The sequence below is a fragment of the Paramormyrops kingsleyae genome, chromosome 18 (assembly GCF_048594095.1).
Source record: "Paramormyrops kingsleyae isolate MSU_618 chromosome 18, PKINGS_0.4, whole genome shotgun sequence".
Lineage (NCBI taxonomy): Eukaryota > Metazoa > Chordata > Actinopteri > Osteoglossiformes > Mormyridae > Paramormyrops > Paramormyrops kingsleyae.
This window is the reverse complement of record NC_132814.1, coordinates 2,923,196-2,949,207: the sequence shown is the minus strand read 5'-3', so window position 1 is coordinate 2,949,207 and position 26,012 is coordinate 2,923,196. Positions and strand designations below refer to the sequence as shown.

The window sequence follows — 26,012 nt, the reverse complement described above, 5'->3', positions numbered from 1 at the left end:
AGCTAACTTCAACACTAAAAGAAATACACATATAAATCACACTCCTAACCTATTCAATCATAAAACAACAACATATATAACACATATTATAAAACAATCATATAATACCACATACATAAAACTTCTAAAATACTTCAACCCTACAACACCATTACAACACACGTTAAAACAGTATTAAATACATAAATACAGCAGAAATCCTAAAATGTCTAAAAAGGTAAAACACTATCATCATCAACAATATCCCCATTAAAACTAAGGTCCCCCCCCGACTCGGCAGCAACTAAAAAAGAGCGTTCATTAGCAAAGTCCTGCTGCCCTGCATAAAAACGTCTCTCTTGGGGGGAGACCAAAACACTTTGCAGATCAATTAGCTCTAAGGGGAAGATCGCTTCTCGGCCTAAAGCAGTGTCCTCGTTCCTCCGGGCCTTCTTCCTCCTCCTGCATTGGACAAACCTGGAGGGAGAGGTTGCGCGCTTTTCAGCCACGGCCACTTGACCCTTACCAGGGGACTCCACCGAAGCGCTGGAAGCCGTGGACTCCCCATCAGCACCGGCGAAGGGCTGTTCCTCGCTGTTCTCAGCTCCCCTCTCGGCTCCCCCGTGCATCTCAGCGCAGCCCGGCAGTGCCTGCTGTCGGGCCCCGTCCACAGCCGAACCCCGAGCAACGGCGTCGGCCCAGGACGGTTTGCGCTGAGGGCAGCTCCGGGCCAGATGGTCCTCACCTCTGCACAGGTTACACCGGAGGGGGCCCTTGCAGTCCTTCGCCAGGTGACCGACGTCCAGGCATCTCCAGCACTTCATGGTGGTACAGGAGTCCGCGGTGTGGCCCAGGCCGTGGCACAAGCGGCAGGAGGAGGGTTGCCCGGAGTAAAAAAGGTAGCCCTTGCAACGACCTATAATAAAATAAGCAGGTGGGTGGCTATACCCGTCAGGGGAGCTAGCGTCGGGGCGCAGGCACACCCGGAACTGCCTGCGCCCAGTCCAGACACCCAGCTGGTCTCTCACGTCCCTGTGCCCAGGGACCACGTCGACAAACCTGCCCAGGAAGGCAGCCACCGCTTCAGCTGGAACGAAGGGGTCCAAGACGTGGACGGTGATCACTCTCCGGTCCAGCTTCCACAGTGGCTCCACGTCATAGAACATCCGGCGAAGCTCTTCCTCCAAGCGGCTGCATGCAGCCAACATCCTCTTGTAGCCCTCTTCCGTAGTGCAAGTCACATAGAAGAAGGCCGAAGACTGGTTGCGCTGCACACAGATGATGTCTTCCATGGTGAGTCCCAGGAGGCCGAAGAGCACCTCCCGGATGAAGCACAGTCTCTCCGGGAAACTCTCCGGTTCCTCCTGGTGAGTCCACTTGAAGGCTGCTGTATGCCGGATGACTACGACGGTCCTGTGTGGGCTCCCGGACATCCTGGCGATGGTGGGCAAGAGAGTCCTCGGGAGCCGGGCAGGGAGTCGACGTGTCCTAGCTGGGTGCCTAAACTAATAAAAGCTGGAAATAAAACCCCAAGCTCACCCTGCGGGAACGGCGGTCAAGCCACCCGAACCTGCACGTTAGGCTTGCAAGGGCTACCCAAAATAAAAAAAAGCGCTAAAAGGAGACAACAGCTAGCCCCGTGGCAGCGGCGGTCAAGCCACCTGCTGGTCACGCTTTAGGTTCGCTGTTGCCTCCACTAAAAAACCTGGCAATAAAAATCCCTCCAAAAAGCAGCACTTGATCTTAGCCAAAAGGCCGAGAAGCGATACCCACAAATTGCGCCCCGCCGGGCGCCGGCATGCGGGATGCCGACGGAGCTGGCGCGGCTCAGCCCTCACCAGCCCCTCTGGCAGGTGTCGCCCGGCGAGTCCACGCGTGATCCAGGGAGACCACAGCCGCGCCACCGGGCACCTAACGCCAGCCGCTAAGCCGGGCCCAGTCTTCCTTTGACAGCAGCAGTGCAGCTCTGCTTGGGCAGAGCCTCCAAAAATACCATGAACTCATCGCTATCCCTCTCCACGGAAATCTTTAGTAAAAGGCGAAAGATTTATACGGGATGAAGAGAGACCCGAGTCGATATGGGGCCGCCGCCAAGCCCGTCGCCGTTAGCCGGGCCTGCGTGACGCCCCCGCTCGGAGTAGAATGCCCAGGGGCGTCGCAGCCGCCGTCCTCGGGGCCCCGACTCCTCCCTGTCCTCCTGTCCTCTCAAAAGACAGCAATCATTTTAACAAACATGAGGGGAAATTCAAAAGGCAAAGATGACATCATGCCTTACCTCAGCGCAGCTGTCCACCGCACAAACAGTGTGTCACCTTCCTTTAAAAAAAAAAAAAAAAAAAAAAAAAAAAAAGAAAAACGGCGGGAAACGGGGGCCACGCACAGACAGGGCCCCCCCCCTCACAGCACTCAGTCAGTCAGTCAGTCAGTCAGTCAGTCAGTCAGTCAGTTCTGCCTTTCGACAACAGGGGGCAGTAGAGGTGCACCATTCCCGGAAGCACTGCAATACCGGGTCGATGCGTGGAGCGGACGGGGCAAGCCCCACTTCCGGCTCCCTGTTCCAAAAATCCGTTTAATATGTGGTCCCCTCCATGGGGGACGTATCAGATATTAAACTGATAAGAACAGATTTTTTTTTTTCCATACTTTATTAAACAGTTCTGCACATCATTTAAATCAACACACCTGATCAAAACATATAAACATCAAACCTACACTTTTAAAATTGGCATCGTCATCCATGCATATTAAAACAACCTTTCCAGCATACATCATAAACAAATATTACAACAATGTAAAAGGTTGAAATTTTTAACATAATACACATCAATGGCAATTCAATAGAATCATAATAATAAGACATATTAAAACAGTATTAAACAAACAAATTATGCAGAACTATATACCATAAAATAATCAAAACAGTAATAAAATCAACAATTAAAATTACACACATTTACCCTTTAATTACATTCATCTGGCCATTTCTACAAATAAAATGTCACCTCAAATGCAAGCCATTAAAAGGTTAAAACCTTAAAAGAGGAACAGACCCACAGACCACAAATTTCAAACACAAGGGTCGGGTTAAAACAGGGTTATACACCATCCACACACATAGAATCTGAGACTTCGGGCATAAAATACGGTTAATCACAGAAACAAAGCACACCAAATAGATTAAAATGTTAATAGATAATGTTAATATTAATAAATACGTGCTAAAAGTGATCAACCAGTAGTGCACAATAAATTCTGTACATGCAATTATTAAAAAAGTATTTAAAATACAACACACGCACAAAAAAAACAAAGCACACTCACCTAAAACCCAAAGTACCTTCTGTGTGCTCCAGAAAGGTGCGTCATGTCCACCCTGTAGAATGGAGCGTCACCACCTAAACGAAACGGGGCTAAAGCCAAAGGAGGCCCTTCCACCTCTCCTTGGCCTCGTGGTAGCCCCGCTGGATGACGTCAGTCTCCATCCTGAAACCCAAGTCGGCCCGGATTTTACGGAACACCCCTTGTGCCTCCAGATGAACCCCTCTGCGGATGAGCGCGGTCCTGGCATTCCACAGCTCTCGCTTGGTAATGCTGACCAGCAGCCACATCCAGGGGCCGAAGGGGTTATGGAGCTTGGGGTCCCACCCCTTCAACACCTTGTCGTAGGTCAGACCGGGCTGCGGGTCCACACGTCCACACAGGCCCGCTACCAACCCCCAAACTCTCTGTGCATGCCCACAGTCCCAAAACACGTGCCTGATGGTCTCATCCTCGCTGCACTCGGGCCTGGGGCAGCGGGGGTGTCTGGTCAGCTTATGCCTATGTAAGACGTCCCTGACTGGCAGCTTACCATGAAGGCACTGCCAGTTCAGGTCCTGCAGCCTGTGATCCAAACCCTTAGGCTGGATTCTCGCCCATGTGCCTTCCTCCAGGCCCAGCATGGCCCGAGTCTCCCTATGACCAAGCAAAGCCCTATAAAGCGCTCTATGCTTGGTCAAGGCCTCTGTCTTGACACCTGCCGGAATAAACTTACTCCACTTGACAGCGTGGCTGTAGTGGGCCGGCAGGGTCTCAGCCTTGGGGCCGAGGTTGGTCCACGACGCCACCAGGCGTCTCATGGGGAGAGCCAGCCACAGACGCACAAAGTGCTGATGGGGGTGCTCGAGGGGAGCTGCCAGGCGCGTGCAGAGCTGCGAGAAGAACAGGCAGTCAAGCTTGAGAGGAAAGTCAATAACATCCCTCCCCCCACTGTCCTTTCCGAGATACATCACTTCCCTACGCACGTACTCGTACCTGCCCCCCCAGACGAGGTTGAAAACGTCTCTCGTCAGGCCTCTGCGCATGAAGCGGGGCAAAGGGTACACATGTGCAAGGTAGAGCAGGGTGGGAAGAATATCCACTTTTAAGGCTAAGACCTTACCTTGGAAGGACAGGGACCTGGACTTCCACAGTCCGATCTTCCGCCTGGCGATCGCCAACCGCTCCTCCCAGTTCAAACGGGCGGCACCATCCGAAAGGAAGTTGACCCCCAACACTTTGAGAGGTCCGTCACAGAGGGTGAGACCCCCTGCGACGCCCTCCCTCGCCTTCCAGCTGCCGAAATACTTGGCCACCGACTTACTGAGGTTGAGCGTCGCGCCGGAGGCCCTACCGAACGCATGAACAAGGCTCATGGCATGACCGAGAGACTGATCCGAGCAGACGAAAAGGGTGGTGTCGTCTGCGTACTGGGTCAGTTTAACAGTTTTCCCCCGACTTCCTGGGATAAGAAGGCCATCGACCCCGGGGTGGGCGCGAATGGCGCACGCCAGTGGCTCTATATAGAGCGCGTAGAGGAGGGGGGAGAGGGGACATCCCTGCCTCACTCCACTCAGCTGGGGCACCAAGTCACTCAGGAAGCCATTGATAACAACATGGCTCCCAACTTCGTTATACAAAGTGTGTAACCACCCCAGGTAATTGGGTCCAAAGCCAAACTTACCCAATACTTGAAACAGGAAGCGGTGATCTACCCGGTCGAAGGCTTTCTCCTGGTCCAAGCTGACCAGCAGGAGAGGGAGGTTCCTGTCCTCCACCCAGGCGATGGCGTCGCGGATGAGATGGAGGTTCCACGTCGCCGATCGACCCGGTACTCCACACGTCTGATCGCTGTGAACCAGATGAGCCATGGCCTTCTTCAGGCGTTCTGTAAGGGTCTTTGCGATGAGCTTTGTGTCTACACAAAGCATGGTCAGGGGCCTCCAGTTGCCAAGGTCGGCACGATCACCCTTCTTGTGCAACAAAGAAAGAACCCCTGACCTCATGCTCCTAGTGAGCAAACCCCGGCGCTGAACGTCCTCTACAACCTGCAGTAATTCCGGCCCGAGGACATCCCAAAAAGTGGAATAAAATTCCACCGGGAGCCCATCAAGGCCCGGTACCTTGCGGCGGTTCATCTTGCCAAGCACTGCGGTCAGCTCGGCCAAGGTGATGGGGGCTTCTAAGCCGTCACGAATGTCACTGGGAAGGCAAGGTGAGATGTTGTCTAGGAACCGCTCCCCTGCAACCGGGTCCGTGTCCCTAACCTTAAAAAGATTGTGATAAAACAATTTAGCAACCTCCAGCATGTCTGATGTTATTGTTACCGTTTCGCCGTTTAAGGCCCGGAGAGAGTCGAAGGTCTTCTCCTCCCGGGCTTCCCTGGCTCTCTGGAAAAAATGAGTATTGCACTTTTCATTGTTTTCCAAAAAGAACATTCTGTCGCGGAGCATTTGAGCCGAGGCAGCCTGTGCATGCAGGCGCCTCAGCTCACCCTTTATATCAAGCAGTCGCTCGTGGTCGATGGTGCCCCCGCTGTTGTGAGCGGCGTATTCATCCCGCAACCTTCTCTCCAGCTGCAGAATGGAGAATTTCTTCTCCATCCTGCGCTGCTTGCTGTACTGCATGGAGAAGGTTCGGATCCTGTCCTTCACACTCTCCCACCATTCGGCCACGGAGGGGAAGGTAGGCTTGTCCTTCTGCCACTCGGAGAAGTGATCTAAAAAAAGGTGTCTAAAATCGCTCTCCTCCAGGATCTGCAGGTTCATTTTCCAATAGCCACCCCCATATTCAGGGGCGTCTATGGAAACAGTGGCCTCCACTGCCAAGTGGTCAGTGGGCCACTGTGGGGAGAGGGACACCTTTTTAAAAACAACGGGGGGTGAGGCTAAAATATAGTCGATGCGACTGCTGGCTCCGCGACTATTGTGCCAGGTGAAGCCCGGCATGCTGGGGTTGCATATCTTAAAACCATCAACAAGTTTAAAGGAACGAATAAAATGGCGAAAGTGCCCAGAGCTGACATCCTGTCTACCCTCCAACGAGATGTTAAAGTCCCCTCCTAAAATCAAGTGTCGATCTGTGACACAGAACGGGGACAACTCTTCAAAGAGAGTTATACGGGACGAGGCCTCCACTGGAGCGTAGACACATATGGCCCGGAGGCGCTGTCCCCTCCATGTGGCGTCCACCCCCAAAACCCTACCTTGAAGAACGGTAAACAATCTTACTTCTTCAAAGGCGCGGTCGCCAAAAAGGATCCCGACGCCTGAGGAGTGGACACCACCTACGCTCCAGTAGGATCTACCCCTCTTCCATTGTCGTGAAAAGAGAGCCTCGTCCCGCTGGTCCCGGAGGTGGACTTCCTGCAGAAAACAAATGCTGAAGGGAGAAGATGCCAGCTGATTAAAAACAGATGTGCGCTTTAAAACGTTCCTCAAACCCCTGACATTCAAGGTGACAATATTAAAATTGGCCATGAAATGTTAAAAAGGTAAAATACAATTACAAACAACACACTAAAATAATAAAAGCCAGCCATTAAAAACAATACCGCATTACTGCCCCCCCTCCTCAGTCAAACCCAAAAGGCCCCCCAGTTCCAGCCCCCCCAGGTACTCCTGTTCATTTGCTTTGTCCTGCACACTGCTGTACTCCTGGGGGGGCGCAGGGGACTGTCCCAAGTCCCACACCAGATGGGGGGCCCCCAATGTCGGGGAGGGGGGACTCTCTCGGCCTTGGTCCCCGGCCGCCACTGCTGGCAAGGTGGCAGCCGGAGGGCTGGATGTGTCGGGTTGTGCCTCCCTTCTGCTCTTCTTCCTCCTCCGGGGGGATGCGCCGCTCTTTCTCCTCCTGCTGCTGACACCTGGAGCCAGGACTGGAGACCCCTCCTGCATTGCAGTCGCTGTCGCTGGGGCCTCCTCCACCTCGGCCAGGGCATCTCCTCCTGCCCCCGCCGCCGACTGTTCCTGCCCGGATGTGGGGGCTTGCGCTCCCCCACCACTCTCCTTGCCGACAGCTCTGCTGCCTAACAGAGCGTCGGCGTATGACGTTTTCCGTTGGGGGCAGGAACGAGCCAGATGGTCCTCACCGTTGCAGTGGATGCAGCGACGGGGGCCCTTGCAGTCCCTGGCCATGTGCCCCGGCTCCAGGCAGTTGCGGCAGCGCAGGTTGGCGCATCCCTCCAGAGTATGTCCAAAGGTGTGACACTGTCGGCAGAAGGGAGGCTGTCCGGAATAAAACAAGTAAGCCTTATTGCCCTGTAGATTAAAATAGGCTGGGGGATGACTAAAACCGCCCGCCCCATTAGCGTCCGGGCGCAGGCGGGCCTGGAACTGGCGTCGACCAGTCCAGATCCCCAGCTCATCCCGGATGTCCTTGTGGCCAGGAAGGAGGTCCACATACTTGTTCAAGAACTGGCGGACGGCTTCGCCGGACACATGCGGGTTAAAACAATGTACCGTAATTACCCGCTTGTCGGGCCACCACAGCGGCTCAACGGTGTATCGTCCCAGGAGAGGGTGCTGGGCCCTCTCCTTGCTCCGCTCCAGGACCTTGGTGTAGCTCTCGTCGGTGGACAGGGTGACCTCGAAGAACTGGAAAGGTCCATTCCGCTGCACACACAGGATGTCCTCCATGCGCAGGCCCAGCTCCCCGAAGGCCACCTCCCGGATGAAGGCCAGGCGGTCGGGGAAGGTGCCTACCTCCCCTTCGGCCCTCCAGCAGAACCGGGCGGTATTACGCAGGCCACCGCCTGCTACCAGCCACGGCCCGCTGAAGGGCTTCCTCGCAGCTCCGCCGGCCGTCGACATCCGGGATGGTCCACCGACGTCGTTCCTGGAGCAGAGTCCTCCTGCCGCCGTGGTCCCGACGTCCGCCGTGGTCCGGCCGCCGTCCGCCAATCCGGGATGAGCCGAGGAATGCTAAACTATAAAAGCAACTAAAAAATAAAAACACCAGTTCACCCGGCAGGGCGGCGGACAGGCCACCAGCCACTGCGGGATCCCCAGCCTAATAAAAACGAAAATAAAAGCAGGGATAAAAGGCTAAAAGGAAGGCACGGGTCGCCCCGTGGCAGCGGCGGTCAAGCCACCTACTGGTCACGCATTAGGTTTGCCGTGCCTTCCTCTAAAAAACCCGACGCAGTCCGTTAAAAGCGATAAAAAGAGCGTAAAATCCACTTGATCTTAGCCAAAAGGCCGAGAAGCGATACCCACAAATTGCGCCCCGCCGGGCGCCGGCATGCGGGATGCCGACGGAGCTGGCGCGGCTCAGCCCTCACCAGCCCCTCTGGCAGGTGTCGCCCGGCGAGTCCACGCATGATCCAGGGAGACCACAGCCGCGCCACCGGGCACCTAACGCCAGCCGCTAAGCCGGGCCCAGTCTTCCTTTGACAGCAGCAGTGCAGCTCTGCTTGGGCAGAGCCTCCAAAAATACCATGAACTCATCGCTATCCCTCTCCACGGAAATCTTTAGTAAAAGGCGAAAGATTTATACGGGATGAAGAGAGACCCGAGTCGATATGGGGCCGCCGCCAAGCCCGTCGCCGTTAGCCGGGCCTGCGTGACGCCCCCGCTCGGAGTAGAATGCCCAGGGGCGTCGCAGCCGCCGTCCTCGGGGCCCCGACTCCTCCCTGTCCTCCTGTCCTCTCAAAAGACAGCAATCATTTTAACAAACATGAGGGGAAATTCAAAAGGCAAAGATGACATCATGCCTTACCTCAGCGCAGCTGTCCACCGCACAAACAGTGTGTCACCTTCCTTTAAAAAAAAAAAAAAAAAAAAAAAAAAAAAAGAAAAACGGCGGGAAACGGGGGCCACGCACAGACAGGGCCCCCCCCCTCACAGCACTCAGTCTATTAGTCACTCACTCACTCACTCACTCACTCACTCACTCAGTCAGTCAGTCAGTCAGTCAGTCAGTCAGTCAGTTCTGCCTTTCGACAACAGGGGGCAGTAGAGGTGCACCATTCCCGGAAGCACTGCAATACCGGGTCGATGCGTGGAGCGGACGGGGCAAGCCCCACTTCCGGCTCCCTGTTCCAAAAATCCGTTTAATATGTGGTCCCCTCCATGGGGGACGTATCAGATATTAAACTGATAAGAACAGATTTTTTTTTTTTTTTTTTTTTTTTTTCCATACTTTATTAAACAGTTCTGCACATCATTTAAATCAACACCACCTGATCAAAACATATAAACATCAAACCTACACTTTTAAAATTGGCATCGTCATCCATGCATATTAAAACAACCTTTCCAGCATACATCACAAACAAATATTACAACAATGTAAAAGGTTGAAATTTTTAACATAATACACATCAATGGCAATACAATAGAATCATAATAATAAGACATATTAAAACAGTATTAAACAAACAAATTATGCAGAACTATATACCATAAAATAATCAAAACAGTAATAAAATCAACAATTAAAATTACACACATTTACCCTTTAATTACATTCATCTGGCCATTTCTACAAATAAAATGTCACCTCAAATGCAAGCCATTAAAAGGTTAAAACCTTAAAAGAGGAACAGACCCACAGACCACAAATTTCAAACACAAGGGTCGGGTTAAAACAGGGTTATACACCATCCACACACATAAAATCTGAGACTTCGGGCATAAAATACGGTTAATCACAGAAACAAAGCACACCAAATAGATTAAAATGTTAATAGATAATGTTAATATTAATAAATACGTGCTAAAAGTGATCAACCAGTAGTGCACAATAAATTCTGTACATGCAATTATTAAAAAAGTATTTGAAATACAACACACGCACAAAAAAACAAAGCACACTCACCTAAAACCCAAAGTACCTTCTGTGTGCTCCAGAAAGGTGCGTCATGTCCACCCTGTAGAATGGAGCGTCACCACCTAAACGAAACGGAGCTAAAGCCAAAAGAGGCCCTTCCACCTCTCCTTGGCCTCGTGGTAGCCCCGCTGGATGACGTCAGTCTCCATCCTGAAACCCAAGTCGGCCCGGATTTTACGGAACACCCCTTGTGCCTCCAGATGAACCCCTCTGCGGATGAGCGCGGTCCTGGCATCCCACAGCTCTCGCTTGGTAATGCTGACCAGCAGCCACATCCAGGGGCCGAAGGGGTTATGGAGCTTGGGGTCCCACCCCTTCAACACCTTGTCGTAGGTCAGACCGGGCTGCGGGTCCACACGTCCACACAGGCCCGCTACCAACCCCCAAACTCTCTGTGCATGCCCACAGTCCCAAAACACGTGCCTGATGGTCTCATCCTCGCTGCACTCGGCCCTGGGGCAGCGGGGGTGTCTGGTCAGCTTATGCCTATGTAAGACGTCCCTGACTGGCAGCTTACCATGAAGGCACTGCCAGTTCAGGTCCTGCAGCCTGTGATCCAAACCCTTAGGCTGGATTCTCGCCCATGTGCCTTCCTCCAGGCCCAACATGGCCCGAGTATCCCTATGACCAAGCAAAGCCCTGTAAAGCGCTCTATGCTTGGTCAAGGCCTCTGTCTTGACACCTGCCGGAATAAACTTACTCCACTTGACAGCATGGCTGTAGTGGGCCGGCAGGGTCTCAGCCTTGGGGCCGAGGTTGGTCCACGACGCCACCAGGCGTCTCATGGGGAGAGCCAGCCACAGACGCACAAAGTGCTGATGGGGGTGCTCGAGGGGAGCTGCCAGGCGCGTGCAGAGCTGCGAGAAGAACAGGCAGTCAAGCTTGAGAGGAAAGTCAATAACATCCCTCCCCCCACTGTCCTTTCCGAGATACATCACTTCCCTACGCACGTACTCGTACCTGCCCCCCCAGACGAGGTTGAAAACGTCTCTCGTCAGGCCTCTGCGCATGAAGCGGGGCAAAGGGTACACATGTGCAAGGTAGAGCAGGGTGGGAAGAATATCCACTTTTAAGGCTAAGACCTTACCTTGGAAGGACAGGGACCTGGACTTCCACAGTCCGATCTTCCGCCTGGCGATCGCCAACCGCTCCTCCCAGTTCAAACGGGCGGCACCATCCGAAAGGAAGTTGACCCCCAACACTTTGAGAGGTCCGTCACAGAGGGTGAGACCCCCTGCGACGCCCTCCCTCGCCTTCCAGCTGCCGAAATACTTGGCCACCGACTTACTGAGGTTGAGCGTCGCGCCGGAGGCCCTACCGAACGCATGAACAAGGCTCATGGCATGACCGAGAGACTGATCAGAGCAGACGAAAAGGGTGGTGTCGTCTGCGTACTGGGTCAGTTTAACAGTTTTCCCCCGACTTCCTGGGATAAGAAGGCCATCGACCCCGGGGTGGGCGCGAATGGCGCACGCCAGTGGCTCTATATAGAGCGCGTAGAGGAGGGGGGAGAGGGGACATCCCTGCCTCACTCCACTCAGCTGGGGCACCAAGTCACTCAGGAAGCCATTGATAACAACATGGCTCCCAACTTCGTTATACAAAGTGTGTAACCACCCCAGGTAATTGGGTCCAAAGCCAAACTTACCCAATACTTGAAACAGGAAGCGGTGATCTACCCGGTCGAAGGCTTTCTCCTGGTCCAAGCTGACCAGCAGGAGAGGGAGGTTCCTGTCCTCCACCCAGGCGATGGCGTCGCGGATGAGATGGAGGTTCCACGTCGCCGATCGACCCGGTACTCCACACGTCTGATCGCTGTGAACCAGATGAGCCATGGCCTTCTTCAGGCGTTCTGTAAGGGTCTTTGCGATGAGCTTTGTGTCTACACAAAGCATGGTCAGGGGCCTCCAGTTGCCAAGGTCGGCACGATCACCCTTCTTGTGCAACAAAGAAAGAACCCCTGACCTCATGCTCCTAGTGAGCAAACCCCGGCGCTGAACGTCCTCTACAACCTGCAGTAATTCCGGCCCGAGGACATCCCAAAAAGTGGAATAAAATTCCACCGGGAGCCCATCAAGGCCCGGTACCTTGCGGCGGTTCATCTTGCCAAGCACTGCGGTCAGCTCGGCCAAGGTGATGGGGGCTTCTAAGCCGTCACGAATGTCACTGGGAAGGCAAGGTGAGATGTTGTCTAGGAACCGCTCCCCTGCAACCGGGTCCGTGTCCCTAACCTTAAAAAGATTGTGATAAAACAATTTAGCAACCTCCAGCATGTCTGATGTTGTTGTTACCGTATCGCCGTTTAAGGCCCGGAGAGAGTCAAAGGTCTTCTCCTCCCGGGCTTCCCTGGCTCTCTGGAAAAAATGAGTATTGCACTTTTCATTGTTTTCCAAAAAGAACATTCTGTCGCGGAGCATTTGGGCCGAGGCAGCCTGTGCATGCAGGCGCCTCAGCTCACCCTTTATATCAAGCAGTCGCTCGTGGTCGATGGTGCCCCCGCTGTTGTGAGCGGCGTATTCATCCCGCAACCTTCTCTCCAGCTGCAGAATGGAGAATTTCTTCTCCATCCTGCGCTGCTTGCTGTACTGCATGGAGAAGGTTCGGATCCTATCCTTCACACTCTCCCACCATTCGGCCACGGAGGGGAAGGTAGGCTTGTCCTTCTGCCACTCGGAGAAGTGATCTAAAAAAAGGTGTCTAAAATCGCTCTCCTCCAGGATCTGCAGGTTCATTTTCCAATAGCCACCCCCATATCCAGGGGCGTCTATGGAAACAGTGGCCTCCACTGCCAAGTGGTCAGTGGGCCACTGTGGGGAGAGGGACACCTTTTTAAAAACAACGGGGGGTGAGGCTAAAATATAGTCGATGCGACTGCTGGCTCCGCGACTATTGTGCCAGGTGAAGCCCGGCATGCTGGGGTTGCATATCTTAAAACCATCAACAAGTTTAAAGGAACGAATAAAATGGCGAAAGTGCCCAGAGCTGACATCCTGTCTACCCTCCAACGAGATGTTAAAGTCCCCTCCTAAAATCAAGTGTCGATCTGTGACACAGAACGGGGACAACTCTTCAAAGAGAGTTATACGGGACGAGGCCTCCACTGGAGCGTAGACACATATGGCCCGGAGGCGCTGTCCCCTCCATGTGGCGTCCACCCCCAAAACCCTACCTTGAAGAACGGTAAACGATCTTACTTCTTCAAAGGCGCGGTCGCCAAAAAGGATCCCGACGCCTGAGGAGTGGACACCACCTACGCTCCAGTAGGATCTACCCCTCTTCCATTGTCGTGAAAAGAGAGCCTCGTCCCGCTGGTCCCGGAGGTGGACTTCCTGCAGAAAACAAATGCTGAAGGGAGAAGATGCCAGCTGATTAAAAACAGATGTGCGCTTTAAAACGTTCCTCAAACCCCTGACATTCAAGGTGACAATATTAAAATTGGCCATGAAATGTTAAAAAGGTAAAATACAATTACAAACAACACACTAAAATAATAAAAGCCAGCCATTAAAAACAATACCGCATTACTGCCCCCCCTCCTCAGTCAAACCCAAAAGGCTCCCCAGTTCCAGCCCCCCCAGGTACTCCTGTTCATTTGCTTTGTCCTGCACACTACTGTACTCCTGGGGGGGCGCAGGGGACTGTCCCAAGTCCCACACCAGATGGGGGGCCCCCAATGTCGGGGAGGGGGGACTCTCTCGGCCTTGGTCCCCGGCCGCCACTGCTGGCAAGGTGGCAGCCGGAGGGCTGGATGCGTCGGGTTGTGCCTCCCTTCTGCTCTTCTTCCTCCTCCGGGGGGATGCGCCGCTCTTTCTCCTCCTGCTGCTGACACCTGGAGCCAGGACTGGAGACCCCTCCTGCATTGCAGTCGCTGTCGCTGGGGCCTCCTCCACCTCGGCCAGGGCATCTCCTCCTGCCCCCGCCGCCAACTGTTCCTGCCCGGACGTGGGGGCTTGCGCTCCCCCACCACTCTCCTTGCCGACAGCTCTGCTGCCTAACAGAGCGTCGGCGTATGACGTTTTCCGTTGGGGGCAGGAACGAGCCAGATGGTCCTCACCGTTGCAGTGGATGCAGCGACGGGGGCCCTTGCAGTCCCTGGCCATGTGCCCCGGCTCCAGGCAGTTACGGCAGCGCAGGTTGGCGCATCCCTCCAGAGTATGTCCAAAGGTGTGACACTGTCGGCAGAAGGGAGGCTGTCCGGAATAAAACAAGTAAGCCTTATTGCCCTGTAGATTAAAATAGGCTGGGGGATGACTAAAACCGCCCGCCCCATTAGCGTCCGGGCGCAGGCGGGCCTGGAACTGGCGTCGACCAGTCCAGATCCCCAGCTCATCCCGGATGTCCTTGTGGCCAGGAAGGAGGTCCACATACTTGTTCAAGAACTGGCGGACGGCTTCGCCGGACACATGCGGGTTAAAACAATGTACCGTAATTACCCGCTTGTCGGGCCACCACAGCGGCTCAACGGTGTATCGTCCCAGGAGAGGGTGCTGGGCCCTCTCCTTGCTCCGCTCCAGGACCTTGGTGTAGCTCTCGTCGGTGGACAGGGTGACCTCGAAGAACTGGAAAGGTCCATTCCGCTGCACACACAGGATGTCCTCCATGCGCAGGCCCAGCTCCCCGAAGGCCACCTCCCGGATGAAGGCCAGGCGGTCGGGGAAGGTGCCTACCTCCCCTTCGGCCCTCCAGCAGAACCGGGCGGTATTACGCAGGCCACCGCCTGCTACCAGCCACGGCCCGCTGAAGGGCTTCCTCGCAGCTCCGCCGGCCGTCGACATGCGGGATGGTCCACCGACGTCGTTCCTGGAGCAGAGTCCTCCTGCCGCCGTGGTCCCGACGTCCGCCGTGGTCCGGCCGCCGTCCGCCAATCCGGGATGAGCCGAGGAATGCTAAACTATAAAAGCAACTAAAAAATAAAAACACCAGTTCACCCGGCAGGGCGGCGGACAGGCCACCAGCCACTGCGGGATCCCCAGCCTAATAAAAACGAAAATAAAAGCAGGGATAAAAGGCTAAAAGGAAGGCACGGGTCGCCCCGTGGCAGCGGCGGTCAAGCCACCTACTGGTCACGCATTAGGGTCACCGTGCCTTCCTCTAAAAAACCCGACGCAGTCCGTTAAAAGCGATAAAAAGAGCGTAAAATCCGACGTCCAGGCATCTCCAGCACTTCATGGTGGTACAGGAGTCCGCGGTGTGGCCCAGGCCGTGGCACAAGCGGCAGGAGGAGGGTTGCCCGGAGTAAAAAAGGTAGCCCTTGCAACGACCTATAATAAAATAAGCAGGTGGGTGGCTATACCCGTCAGGGGAGCTAGCGTCGGGGCGCAGGCACACCCGGAACTGCCTGCGCCCAGTCCAGACACCCAGCTGGTCTCTCACGTCCCTGTGCCCAGGGACCACGTCGACAAACCTGCCCAGGAAGGCAGCCACCGCTTCAGCTGGAACGAAGGGGTCCAAGACGTGGACGGTGATCACTCTCCGGTCCAGCTTCCACAGTGGCTCCACGTCATAGAACATCCGGCGAAGCTCTTCCTCCAAGCGGCTGCATGCAGCCAACATCCTCTTGTAGCCCTCTTCCGTAGTGCAAGTCACATAGAAGAAGGCCGAAGACTGGTTGCGCTGCACACAGATGATGTCTTCCATGGTGAGTCCCAGGAGGCCGAAGAGCACCTCCCGGATGAAGCTCAGTCTCTCCGGGAAACTCTCCGGTTCCTCCTGGTGAGTCCACTTGAAGGCTGCTGTATGCCGGATGACTACGACGGTCCTGTGTGGGCTCCCGGACATCCTGGCGATGGTGGGCAAGAGAGTCCTCGGGAGCCGGGCAGGGAGTCGACGTGTCCTAGCTGGGTGCCTAAACTAATAAAGCTGGAAATAAAACCCCAAGCTCACCCTGCGGGAACGGCGGTCAAGCCACCCGAACCTGCACGTTAGGCTTGCAAGGGCTACCCAAAATAAAAAAAAGCGCTAAAAGGAGACAACAGCTAGCCCCGTGGCAGCGGCGGTCAAGCCACCTGCTGGTCACGCTTTAGGTTCGCTGTTGCCTCCACTAAAAAACCTGGCAATAAAAATCCCTCCAAAAAGCAGCACTTGATCTTAGCCAAAAGGCCGAGAAGCGATACCCACAAATTGCGCCCCGCCGGGCGCCGGCATGCGGGATGCCGACGGAGCTGGCGCGGCTCAGCCCTCACCAGCCCCTCTGGCAGGTGTCGCCCGGCGAGTCCACGCGTGATCCAGGGAGACCACAGCCGCGCCACCGGGCACCTAACGCCAGCCGCTAAGCCGGGCCCAGTCTTCCTTTGACAGCAGCAGTGCAGCTCTGCTTGGGCAGAGCCTCCAAAAATACCATGAACTCATCGCTATCCCTCTCCACGGAAATCTTTAGTAAAAGGCGAAAGATTTATACGGGATGAAGAGAGACCCGAGTCGATATGGGGCCGCCGCCAAGCCCGTCGCCGTTAGCCGGGCCTGCGTGACGCCCCCGCTCGGAGTAGAATGCCCAGGGGCGTCGCAGCCGCCGTCCTCGGGGCCCCGACTCCTCCCTGTCCTCCTGTCCTCTCAAAAGACAGCAATCATTTTAACAAACATGAGGGGAAATTCAAAAGGCAAAGATGACATCATGCCTTACCTCAGCGCAGCTGTCCACCGCACAAACAGTGTGTCACCTTCCTTTAAAAAAAAAAAAAAAAAAAAAAAAAAAAAAAGAAAAACGGCGGGAAACGGGGGCCATGCACAGACAGGGCCCCCCCCCTCACAGCACTCAGTCTATTAGTCACTCACTCACTCACTCACTCACTCACTCACTCACTCAGTCAGTCAGTCAGTCAGTCAGTCAGTTCTGCCTTTCGACAACAGGGGGCAGTAGAGGTGCACCATTCCCGGAAGCACTGCAATACCGGGTCGATGCGTGGAGCGGACGGGGCAAGCCCCACTTCCGGCTCCCTGTTCCAAAAATCCGTTTAATATGTGGTCCCCTCCATGGGGGACGTATCAGATATTAAACTGATAAGAACAGATACTACACTTGATCTTAGCCAAAAGGCCGAGAAGCGATACCCACAAATTGCGCCCCGCCGGGCGCCGGCATGCGGGATGCCGACGGAGCTGGCGCGGCTCAGCCCTCACCAGCCCCTCTGGCAGGTGTCGCCCGGCGAGTCCACGCGTGATCCAGGGAGACCACAGCCGCGCCACCGGGCACCTAACGCCAGCCGCTAAGCCGGGCCCAGTCTTCCTTTGACAGCAGCAGTGCAGCTCTGCTTGGGCAGAGCCTCCAAAAATACCATGAACTCATCGCTATCCCTCTCCACGGAAATCTTTAGTAAAAGGCGAAAGATTTATACGGGATGAAGAGAGACCCGAGTCGATATGGGGCCGCCGCCAAGCCCGTCGCCGTTAGCCGGGCCTGCGTGACGCCCCCGCTCGGAGTAGAATGCCCAGGGGCGTCGCAGCCGCCGTCCTCGGGGCCCCGACTCCTCCCTGTCCTCCTGTCCTCTCAAAAGACAGCAATCATTTTAACAAACATGAGGGGAAATTCAAAAGGCAAAGATGACATCATGCCTTACCTCAGCGCAGCTGTCCACCGCACAAACAGTGTGTCACCTTCCTTTAAAAAAAAAAAAAAAAAAAAAAAAAAAAAAAGAAAAACGGCGGGAAACGGGGGCCACGCACAGACAGGGCCCCCCCCCTCACAGCACTCAGTCTATTAGTCACTCACTCACTCACTCACTCACTCAGTCAGTCAGTCAGTCAGTCAGTCAGTCAGTCAGTTCTGCCTTTCGACAACAGGGGGCAGTAGAGGTGCACCATTCCCGGAAGCACTGCAATACCGGGTCGATGCGTGGAGCGGACGGGGCAAGCCCCACTTCCGGCTCCCTGTTCCAAAAATCCGTTTAATATGTGGTCCCCTCCATGGGGGACGTATCAGATATTAAACTGATAAGAACAGATACTACACTTGATCTTAGCCAAAAGGCCGAGAAGCGATACCCACAAATTGCGCCCCGCCGGGCGCCGGCATGCGGGATGCCGACGGAGCTGGCGCGGCTCAGCCCTCACCAGCCCCTCTGGCAGGTGTCGCCCGGCGAGTCCACGCGTGATCCAGGGAGACCACAGCCGCGCCACCGGGCACCTAACGCCAGCCGCTAAGCCGGGCCCAGTCTTCCTTTGACAGCAGCAGTGCAGCTCTGCTTGGGCAGAGCCTCCAAAAATACCATGAACTCATCGCTATCCCTCTCCACGGAAATCTTTAGTAAAAGGCGAAAGATTTATACGGGATGAAGAGAGACCCGAGTCGATATGGGGCCGCCGCCAAGCCCGTCGCCGTTAGCCGGGCCTGCGTGACGCCCCCGCTCGGAGTAGAATGCCCAGGGGCGTCGCAGCCGCCGTCCTCGGGGCCCCGACTCCTCCCTGTCCTCCTGTCCTCTCAAAAGACAGCAATCATTTTAACAAACATGAGGGGAAATTCAAAAGGCAAAGATGACATCATGCCTTACCTCAGCGCAGCTGTCCACCGCACAAACAGTGTGTCACCTTCCTTTAAAAAAAAAAAAAAAAAAAAAAAAAAAAAAAAGAAAAACGGCGGGAAACGGGGGCCACGCACAGACAGGGCCCCCCCCCTCACAGCACTCAGTCTATTAGTCACTCACTCACTCACTCACTCACTCACTCACTCACTCACTCAGTCAGTCAGTCAGTCAGTCAGTCAGTCAGTCAGTCAGTCAGTTCTGCCTTTCGACAACAGGGGGCAGTAGAGGTGCACCATTCCCGGAAGCACTGCAATACCGGGTCGATGCGTGGAGCGGACGGGGCAAGCCCCACTTCCGGCTCCCTGTTCCAAAAATCCGTTTAATATGTGGTCCCCTCCATGGGGGACGTATCAGATATTAAACTGATAAGAACAGATTTTTTTTTTTTTTTTTTTTTTTTTATTTAACAGTTCTGCACACACATTAACACAAGCAATTTAAGACATTGAATAAAAACCACACTTTTAAAACATGGCATTGTCAACACGGAATATTAAAACAACCTCTTCCTGCAAAAACAGTACTCATCATAAAGCAACATAACAACAATGTAAAAGGTTGAAATTTTCCAAGTTATACACATCAATGCCTGTACAACCAAACGTTAATAATATATATTAAAATAGAATTAAACAAGCAAAATATGCAGAACTATATATAAACAATACAATCAACAATTAAAATTACAAACAAATAACCTTTAATTACATTAATATGGCCATTTATACAAATAAAATGTCACCTCAAATGCAAGTCATTAAAAAGTTAAAACCTTAAAAGAGGAACAGACCCGCAGACCTCAAACTTCAAACACAAGGGTCAGGTTAAAACAGGGCTATATACCATCCTCACACACCTAAAATCTGTGACTTCGGGCATAAAATACGGTTAATCACAAACACAAAGCACATCAAACAAGTTAAAATGTTAATAAATAATGTTAATATTAATAAACACGTGCTAAAAGTGATCAACCAGTAGTGCACAATAAGTTCTGTACATGCAATTATTTAAAAAAATAAATAAAATAAAATAAATAAATATTTGAAATACAACACACGCACAAAAACCAAGCACACTTACCTAAAACCCAAAGTACCTTCTGTGTGCTCCAGAAAGGTGCGTCATGTCCACCCTGTAGAATGGAGCGTCACCACCTAAACAACACGGGGCTAAAGCCAAAAGAGGCCCTTCCACCTCTCCTTGGCCTCGTGATAGCCCCGCTGGATGACGTCAGTCTCCATCCTGAAACCCAAGTCGGCCCGGATTTTACGGAATACCCCTTGTGCCTCCAGATGAACCCCTCTGCGGATGAGCGCGGTCCTGGCATTCCACAGCTCTCGCTTGGTAATGCTGACCAGCAGCCACATCCAGGGGCCGAAGGGGTTATGGAGCTTGGGGTCCCACCCCTTCAACACCTTGTCGTAGGTCAGACCGGGCTGCGGGTCCACACGTCCACACAGGCCCGCTACCAACCCCCAAACTCTCTGTGCATGCCCACAGTCCCAAAACACGTGCCTGATGGTCTCATCCTCGCTGCACTCGGGCCTGGGGCAGCGGGGGTGTCTGGTCAGCTTATGCCTATGTAAGACGTCCCTGACTGGCAGCTTACCATGAAGGCACTGCCAGTTCAGGTCCTGCAGCCTGTGATCCAAACCCTTAGGCTGGATTCTCGCCCATGTGCCTTCCTCCAGGCCCAGCATGGCCCGAGTATCCCTATGACCAAGCAAAGCACTGTAAAGCGCTCTATGCTTGGTCAAGGCCTCTGTCTTGACACCTGCCGGAAAAGACTTACTCCACTTGACAGCGTGGCTGTAGTGGGCCGGCAGGGTCTCAGCCTTGGGGCCGAGGTTGGTCCACGACGCCACCAGACGTCTCATGGGGAGAGCCAGCCACAGACGCACAAAGTGCTGATGGGGGTGCTCGAGGGGAGCTGCCAGGCGCGCGCAGAGCTGCGAGAAGAACAGGCAGTCAAGCTTGAGAGGAAAGTCAATAACATCCCTCCCCCCACTGTCCTTTCCGAGATACATCACTTCCCTACGCACGTACTCGTACCTGCCCCCCCAGACGAGGTTGAAAACGTCCTTCGTCAGGCCTCTGCGCATGAAGCGGGGCAAAGGGTACACATGTGCAAGGTAGAGCAGGGTGGGAAGAATATCCACTTTTAAGGCTAAGACCTTACCTTGGAAGGACAGGGACCTGGACTTCCACAGTCCGATCTTCCGCCTGGCGATCGCCAACCGCTCCTCCCAGTTCAAACGGGCGGCACCATCCGAAAGGAAGTTGACCCCCAACACTTTGAGAGGTCCGTCACAGAGGGTGAGACCCCCTGCGACGTCCTCCCTCGCCTTCCAGCTGCCGAAATACTTGGCCACCGACTTACTGAGGTTGAGCGTCGCGCCGGAGGCCCTACCGAACGCATGAACAAGGCTCATGGCATGACCGAGAGACTGATCAGAGCAGACGAAAAGGGTGGTGTCGTCCGCGTACTGGGTCAGCCTAACAGATTTCCCCCGGCTTCCTGGGATAAGAAGGCCATCGACCCCGGGGTGGGCGCGGATGGCGCACGCCAGTGGCTCTATATAGAGCGCGTAGAGGAGGGGGGAGAGGGGACATCCCTGCCTCACTCCACTCAGCTGGGGCACCAAGTCACTCAGGAAGCCATTGATAACAACATGGCTTCCAACTTCGTTATACAAAGTGTGTAACCACCCCAGATAATTGGGTCCAAAGCCAAACTTACCCAATACTTGAAACAGGAAGCGGTGATCTACCCGGTCAAAGGCTTTCTCCTGGTCCAAGCTGACCAGCAGGAGAGGGAGGTTCCTGTCCTCCACCCAGGCGATGGCGTCGCGGATGAGATGGAGATTCCACGTCGCCGATCGACCCGGTACTCCACACGTCTGATCGCTGTGAACCAGATGAGCCATGGCCTTCTTCAGGCGTTCTGTAAGGGTCTTTGCAATGAGCTTTGTGTCTACACAAAGCATGGTCAGGGGCCTCCAGTTGCCAAGGTCGGCACGATCGCCCTTCTTGTGCAACAAAGAAAGAACCCCTGACCTCATGCTCCTAGTGAGCAAACCCCGGCGCTGAACGTCCTCTACAACCTGCAGTAATTCCGGCCCGAGGACATCCCAAAAGGTGGAATAAAATTCCACCGGGAGCCCATCAAGGCCCGGTACCTTGCGGCGGTTCATCTTGCCAAGCACTGCGGTCAGCTCGGCCAAGGTGATGGGGGCTTCTAAGCCGTCACGAATGTCACTGGGAAGGCAAGGTGAGATGTTGTCTAGGAACCGCTCCCCTGCAACCGGGTCCGTGTCCCTAACCTTAAAAAGATTGTGATAAAACAATTTAGCAACCTCCAGCATGTCTGATGTTATTGTTACCGTTTCGCCGTTTAAGGCCCGGAGAGAGTCGAAGGTCTTCTCCTCCCGGGCTTCCCTGGCTCTCTGGAAAAAATGAGTATTGCACTTTTCATTGTTTTCCAAAAAGAACATTCTGTCGCGGAGCATTTGAGCCGAGGCAGCCTGTGCATGCAGGCGCCTCAGCTCACCCTTTATATCAAGCAGTCGCTCGTGGTCGATGGTGCCCCCGCTGTTGTGAGCGGCGTATTCATCCCGCAACCTTCTCTCCAGCTGCAGAATGGAGAATTTCTTCTCCATCCTGCGCTGCTTGCTGTACTGCATGGAGAAGGTTCGGATCCTGTCCTTCACACTCTCCCACCATTCGGCCACGGAGGGGAAGGTAGGCTTGTCCTTCTGCCACTCGGAGAAGTGATCTAAAAAAAGGTGTCTAAAATCGCTCTCCTCCAGGATCTGCAGGTTCATTTTCCAATAGCCACCCCCATATTCAGGGGCGTCTATGGAAACAGTGGCCTCCACTGCCAAGTGGTCAGTGGGCCACTGTGGGGAGAGGGACACCTTTTTAAAAACAACGGGGGGTGAGGCTAAAATATAGTCGATGCGACTGCTGGCTCCGCGACTATTGTGCCAGGTGAAGCCCGGCATGCTGGGGTTGCATATCTTAAAACCATCAACAAGTTTAAAGGAACGAATAAAATGGCGAAAGTGCCCAGAGCTGACATCCTGTCTACCCTCCAACGAGATGTTAAAGTCCCCTCCTAAAATCAAGTGTCGATCTGTGACACAGAACGGGGACAACTCTTCAAAGAGAGTTATACGGGACGAGGCCTCCACTGGAGCGTAGACACATATGGCCCGGAGGCGCTGTCCCCTCCATGTGGCGTCCACCCCCAAAACCCTACCTTGAAGAACGGTAAACGATCTTACTTCTTCAAAGGCGCGGTCGCCAAAAAGGATCCCGACGCCTGAGGAGTGGACACCACCTACGCTCCAGTAGGATCTACCCCTCTTCCATTGTCGTGAAAAGAGAGCCTCGTCCCGCTGGTCCCGGAGGTGGACTTCCTGCAGAAAACAAATGCTGAAGGGAGAAGATGCCAGCTGATTAAAAACAGATGTGCGCTTTAAAACGTTCCTCAAACCCCTGACATTCAAGGTGACAATATTAAAATTGGCCATGAAATGTTAAAAAGGTAAAATACAATTACAAACAACACACTAAAATAATAAAAGCCAGCCATTAAAAACAATACCGCATTACTGCCCCCCCTCCTCAGTCAAACCCAAAAGGCCCCCCAGTTCCAGCCCCCCCAGGTACTCCTGTTCATTTGCTTTGTCCTGCACACTGCTGTACTCCTGGGGGGGCGCAGGGGACTGTCCCAAGTCCCACACCAGATGGGGGGCCCCCAATGTCGGGGAGGGGGGACTCTCTCGGCCTTGGTCCCCGGCCGCCACTGCTGGCAAGGTGGCAGCCGGAGGGCTGGATGCGTCGGGTTGTGCCTCCCTTCTGCTCTTCTTCCTCCTCCGGGGGGATGCGCCGCTCTTTCTCCTCCTGCTGCTGACACCTGGAGCCAGGACTGGAGACCCCTCCTGCATTGCAGTCGCTGTCGCTGGGGCCTCCTCCACCTCGGCCAGGGCATCTCCTCCTGCCCCCGCCGCCGACTGTTCCTGCCCGGACGTGGGGGCTTGCGCTCCCCCACCACTCTCCTTGCCGACAGCTCTGCTGCCTAACAGAGCGTCGGCGTATGACGTTTTCCGTTGGGGGCAGGAACGAGCCAGATGGTCCTCACCGTTGCAGTGGATGCAGCGACGGGGGCCCTTGCAGTCCCTGGCCATGTGCCCCGGCTCCAGGCAGTTGCGGCAGCGCAGGTTGGCGCATCCCTCCAGAGTATGTCCAAAGGTGTGACACTGTCGGCAGAAGGGAGGCTGTCCGGAATAAAACAAGTAAGCCTTATTGCCCTGTAGATTAAAATAGGCTGGGGGATGACTAAAACCGCCCGCCCCATTAGCGTCCGGGCGCAGGCGGGCCTGGAACTGGCGTCGACCAGTCCAGATCCCCAGCTCATCCCGGATGTCCTTGTGGCCAGGAAGGAGGTCCACATACTTGTTCAAGAACTGGCGGACGGCTTCGCCGGACACATGCGGGTTAAAACAATGTACCGTAATTACCCGCTTGTCGGGCCACCACAGCGGCTCAACGGTGTATCGTCCCAGGAGAGGGTGCTGGGCCCTCTCCTTGCTCCGCTCCAGGACCTTGGTGTAGCTCTCGTCGGTGGACAGGGTGACCTCGAAGAACTGGAAAGGTCCATTCCGCTGCACACACAGGATGTCCTCCATGCGCAGGCCCAGCTCCCCGAAGGCCACCTCCCGGATGAAGGCCAGGCGGTCGGGGAAGGTGCCTACCTCCCCTTCGGCCCTCCAGCAGAACCGGGCGGTATTACGCAGGCCACCGCCTGCTACCAGCCACGGCCCGCTGAAGGGCTTCCTCGCAGCTCCGCCGGCCGTCGACATCCGGGATGGTCCACCGACGTCGTTCCTGGAGCAGAGTCCTCCTGCCGCCGTGGTCCCGACGTCCGCCGTGGTCCGGCCGCCGTCCGCCAATCCGGGATGAGCCGAGGAATGCTAAACTATAAAAGCAACTAAAAAATAAAAACACCAGTTCACCCGGCAGGGCGGCGGACAGGCCACCAGCCACTGCGGGATCCCCAGCCTAATAAAAACGAAAATAAAAGCAGGGATAAAAGGCTAAAAGGAAGGCACGGGTCGCCCCGTGGCAGCGGCGGTCAAGCCACCTACTGGTCACGCATTAGGTTTGCCGTGCCTTCCTCTAAAAAACCCGACGCAGTCCGTTAAAAGCGATAAAAAGAGCGTAAAATCCACTTGATCTTAGCCAAAAGGCCGAGAAGCGATACCCACAAATTGCGCCCCGCCGGGCGCCGGCATGCGGGATGCCGACGGAGCTGGCGCGGCTCAGCCCTCACCAGCCCCTCTGGCAGGTGTCGCCCGGCGAGTCCACGCGTGATCCAGGGAGACCACAGCCGCGCCACCGGGCACCTAACGCCAGCCGCTAAGCCGGGCCCAGTCTTCCTTTGACAGCAGCAGTGCAGCTCTGCTTGGGCAGAGCCTCCAAAAATACCATGAACTCATCGCTATCCCTCTCCACGGAAATCTTTAGTAAAAGGCGAAAGATTTATACGGGATGAAGAGAGACCCGAGTCGATATGGGGCCGCCGCCAAGCCCGTCGCCGTTAGCCGGGCCTGCGTGACGCCCCCGCTCGGAGTAGAATGCCCAGGGGCGTCGCAGCCGCCGTCCTCGGGGCCCCGACTCCTCCCTGTCCTCCTGTCCTCTCAAAAGACAGCAATCATTTTAACAAACATGAGGGGAAATTCAAAAGGCAAAGATGACATCATGCCTTACCTCAGCGCAGCTGTCCACCGCACAAACAGTGTGTCACCTTCCTTTAAAAAAAAAAAAAAAAAAAAAAAAAAAAAAAAGAAAAACGGCGGGAAACGGGGGCCATGCACAGACAGGGCCCCCCCCCTCACAGCACTCAGTCTATTAGTCACTCACTCACTCACTCACTCACTCACTCAGTCAGTCAGTCAGTCAGTCAGTCAGTCAGTCAGTCAGTCAGTCAGTCAGTCAGTCAGTCAGTTCTGCCTTTCGACAACAGGGGGCAGTAGAGGTGCACCATTCCCGGAAGCACTGCAATACCGGGTCGATGCGTGGAGCGGACGGGGCAAGCCCCACTTCCGGCTCCCTGTTCCAAAAATCCGTTTAATATGTGGTCCCCTCCATGGGGGACGTATCAGATATTAAACTGATAAGAACAGATACTACACTTGATCTTAGCCAAAAGGCCGAGAAGCGATACCCACAAATTGCGCCCCGCCGGGCGCCGGCATGCGGGATGCCGACGGAGCTGGCGCGGCTCAGCCCTCACCAGCCCCTCTGGCAGGTGTCGCCCGGCGAGTCCACGCGTGATCCAGGGAGACCACAGCCGCGCCACCGGGCACCTAACGCCAGCCG

At 54.7% G+C, this 26,012-nt stretch overlaps 10 non-coding genes and 2 pseudogenes across 10 annotated transcripts; all 12 read right to left on the bottom strand.

Moving 5' to 3' along the window:
• Positions 1-1,941: 1,941 nt before the first annotated feature.
• On the bottom strand, positions 1,942-2,055 carry LOC140580243 (U5 spliceosomal RNA). Its single transcript, XR_011984003.1, has one exon. It is a non-coding gene; the product is annotated as a U5 spliceosomal RNA (small nuclear RNA).
• Positions 2,056-2,451: 396 nt separating this feature from the next.
• LOC140579892 (U2 spliceosomal RNA) lies at positions 2,452-2,638 on the bottom strand. Its single transcript, XR_011983733.1, has one exon. It is a non-coding gene; the product is annotated as a U2 spliceosomal RNA (small nuclear RNA).
• Positions 2,639-8,681: 6,043 nt separating this feature from the next.
• On the bottom strand, positions 8,682-8,795 carry LOC140580242 (U5 spliceosomal RNA). Its single transcript, XR_011984002.1, has one exon. It is a non-coding gene; the product is annotated as a U5 spliceosomal RNA (small nuclear RNA).
• Positions 8,796-9,231: 436 nt separating this feature from the next.
• Positions 9,232-9,433, bottom strand: LOC140579902 (U2 spliceosomal RNA; annotated as a pseudogene).
• A 6,980-nt stretch (positions 9,434-16,413) lies between these two features.
• LOC140580241 (U5 spliceosomal RNA) lies at positions 16,414-16,527 on the bottom strand. The gene has a single exon (XR_011984001.1). It is a non-coding gene; the product is annotated as a U5 spliceosomal RNA (small nuclear RNA).
• A 433-nt stretch (positions 16,528-16,960) lies between these two features.
• Positions 16,961-17,152, bottom strand: LOC140579872 (U2 spliceosomal RNA). Its single transcript, XR_011983717.1, has one exon. It is a non-coding gene; the product is annotated as a U2 spliceosomal RNA (small nuclear RNA).
• Positions 17,153-17,347: 195 nt separating this feature from the next.
• On the bottom strand, positions 17,348-17,461 carry LOC140580240 (U5 spliceosomal RNA). Its single transcript, XR_011984000.1, has one exon. It is a non-coding gene; the product is annotated as a U5 spliceosomal RNA (small nuclear RNA).
• Positions 17,462-17,890: 429 nt separating this feature from the next.
• LOC140579871 (U2 spliceosomal RNA) lies at positions 17,891-18,082 on the bottom strand. Its single transcript, XR_011983716.1, has one exon. It is a non-coding gene; the product is annotated as a U2 spliceosomal RNA (small nuclear RNA).
• Positions 18,083-18,277: 195 nt separating this feature from the next.
• On the bottom strand, positions 18,278-18,391 carry LOC140580238 (U5 spliceosomal RNA). The gene has a single exon (XR_011983998.1). It is a non-coding gene; the product is annotated as a U5 spliceosomal RNA (small nuclear RNA).
• Positions 18,392-18,845: 454 nt separating this feature from the next.
• On the bottom strand, positions 18,846-19,060 carry LOC140579898 (U2 spliceosomal RNA; annotated as a pseudogene).
• A 6,027-nt stretch (positions 19,061-25,087) lies between these two features.
• On the bottom strand, positions 25,088-25,201 carry LOC140580237 (U5 spliceosomal RNA). Its single transcript, XR_011983997.1, has one exon. It is a non-coding gene; the product is annotated as a U5 spliceosomal RNA (small nuclear RNA).
• Positions 25,202-25,663: 462 nt separating this feature from the next.
• LOC140579870 (U2 spliceosomal RNA) lies at positions 25,664-25,855 on the bottom strand. Its single transcript, XR_011983715.1, has one exon. It is a non-coding gene; the product is annotated as a U2 spliceosomal RNA (small nuclear RNA).
• Between the last annotated feature and the right edge of the window lie 157 nt (positions 25,856-26,012).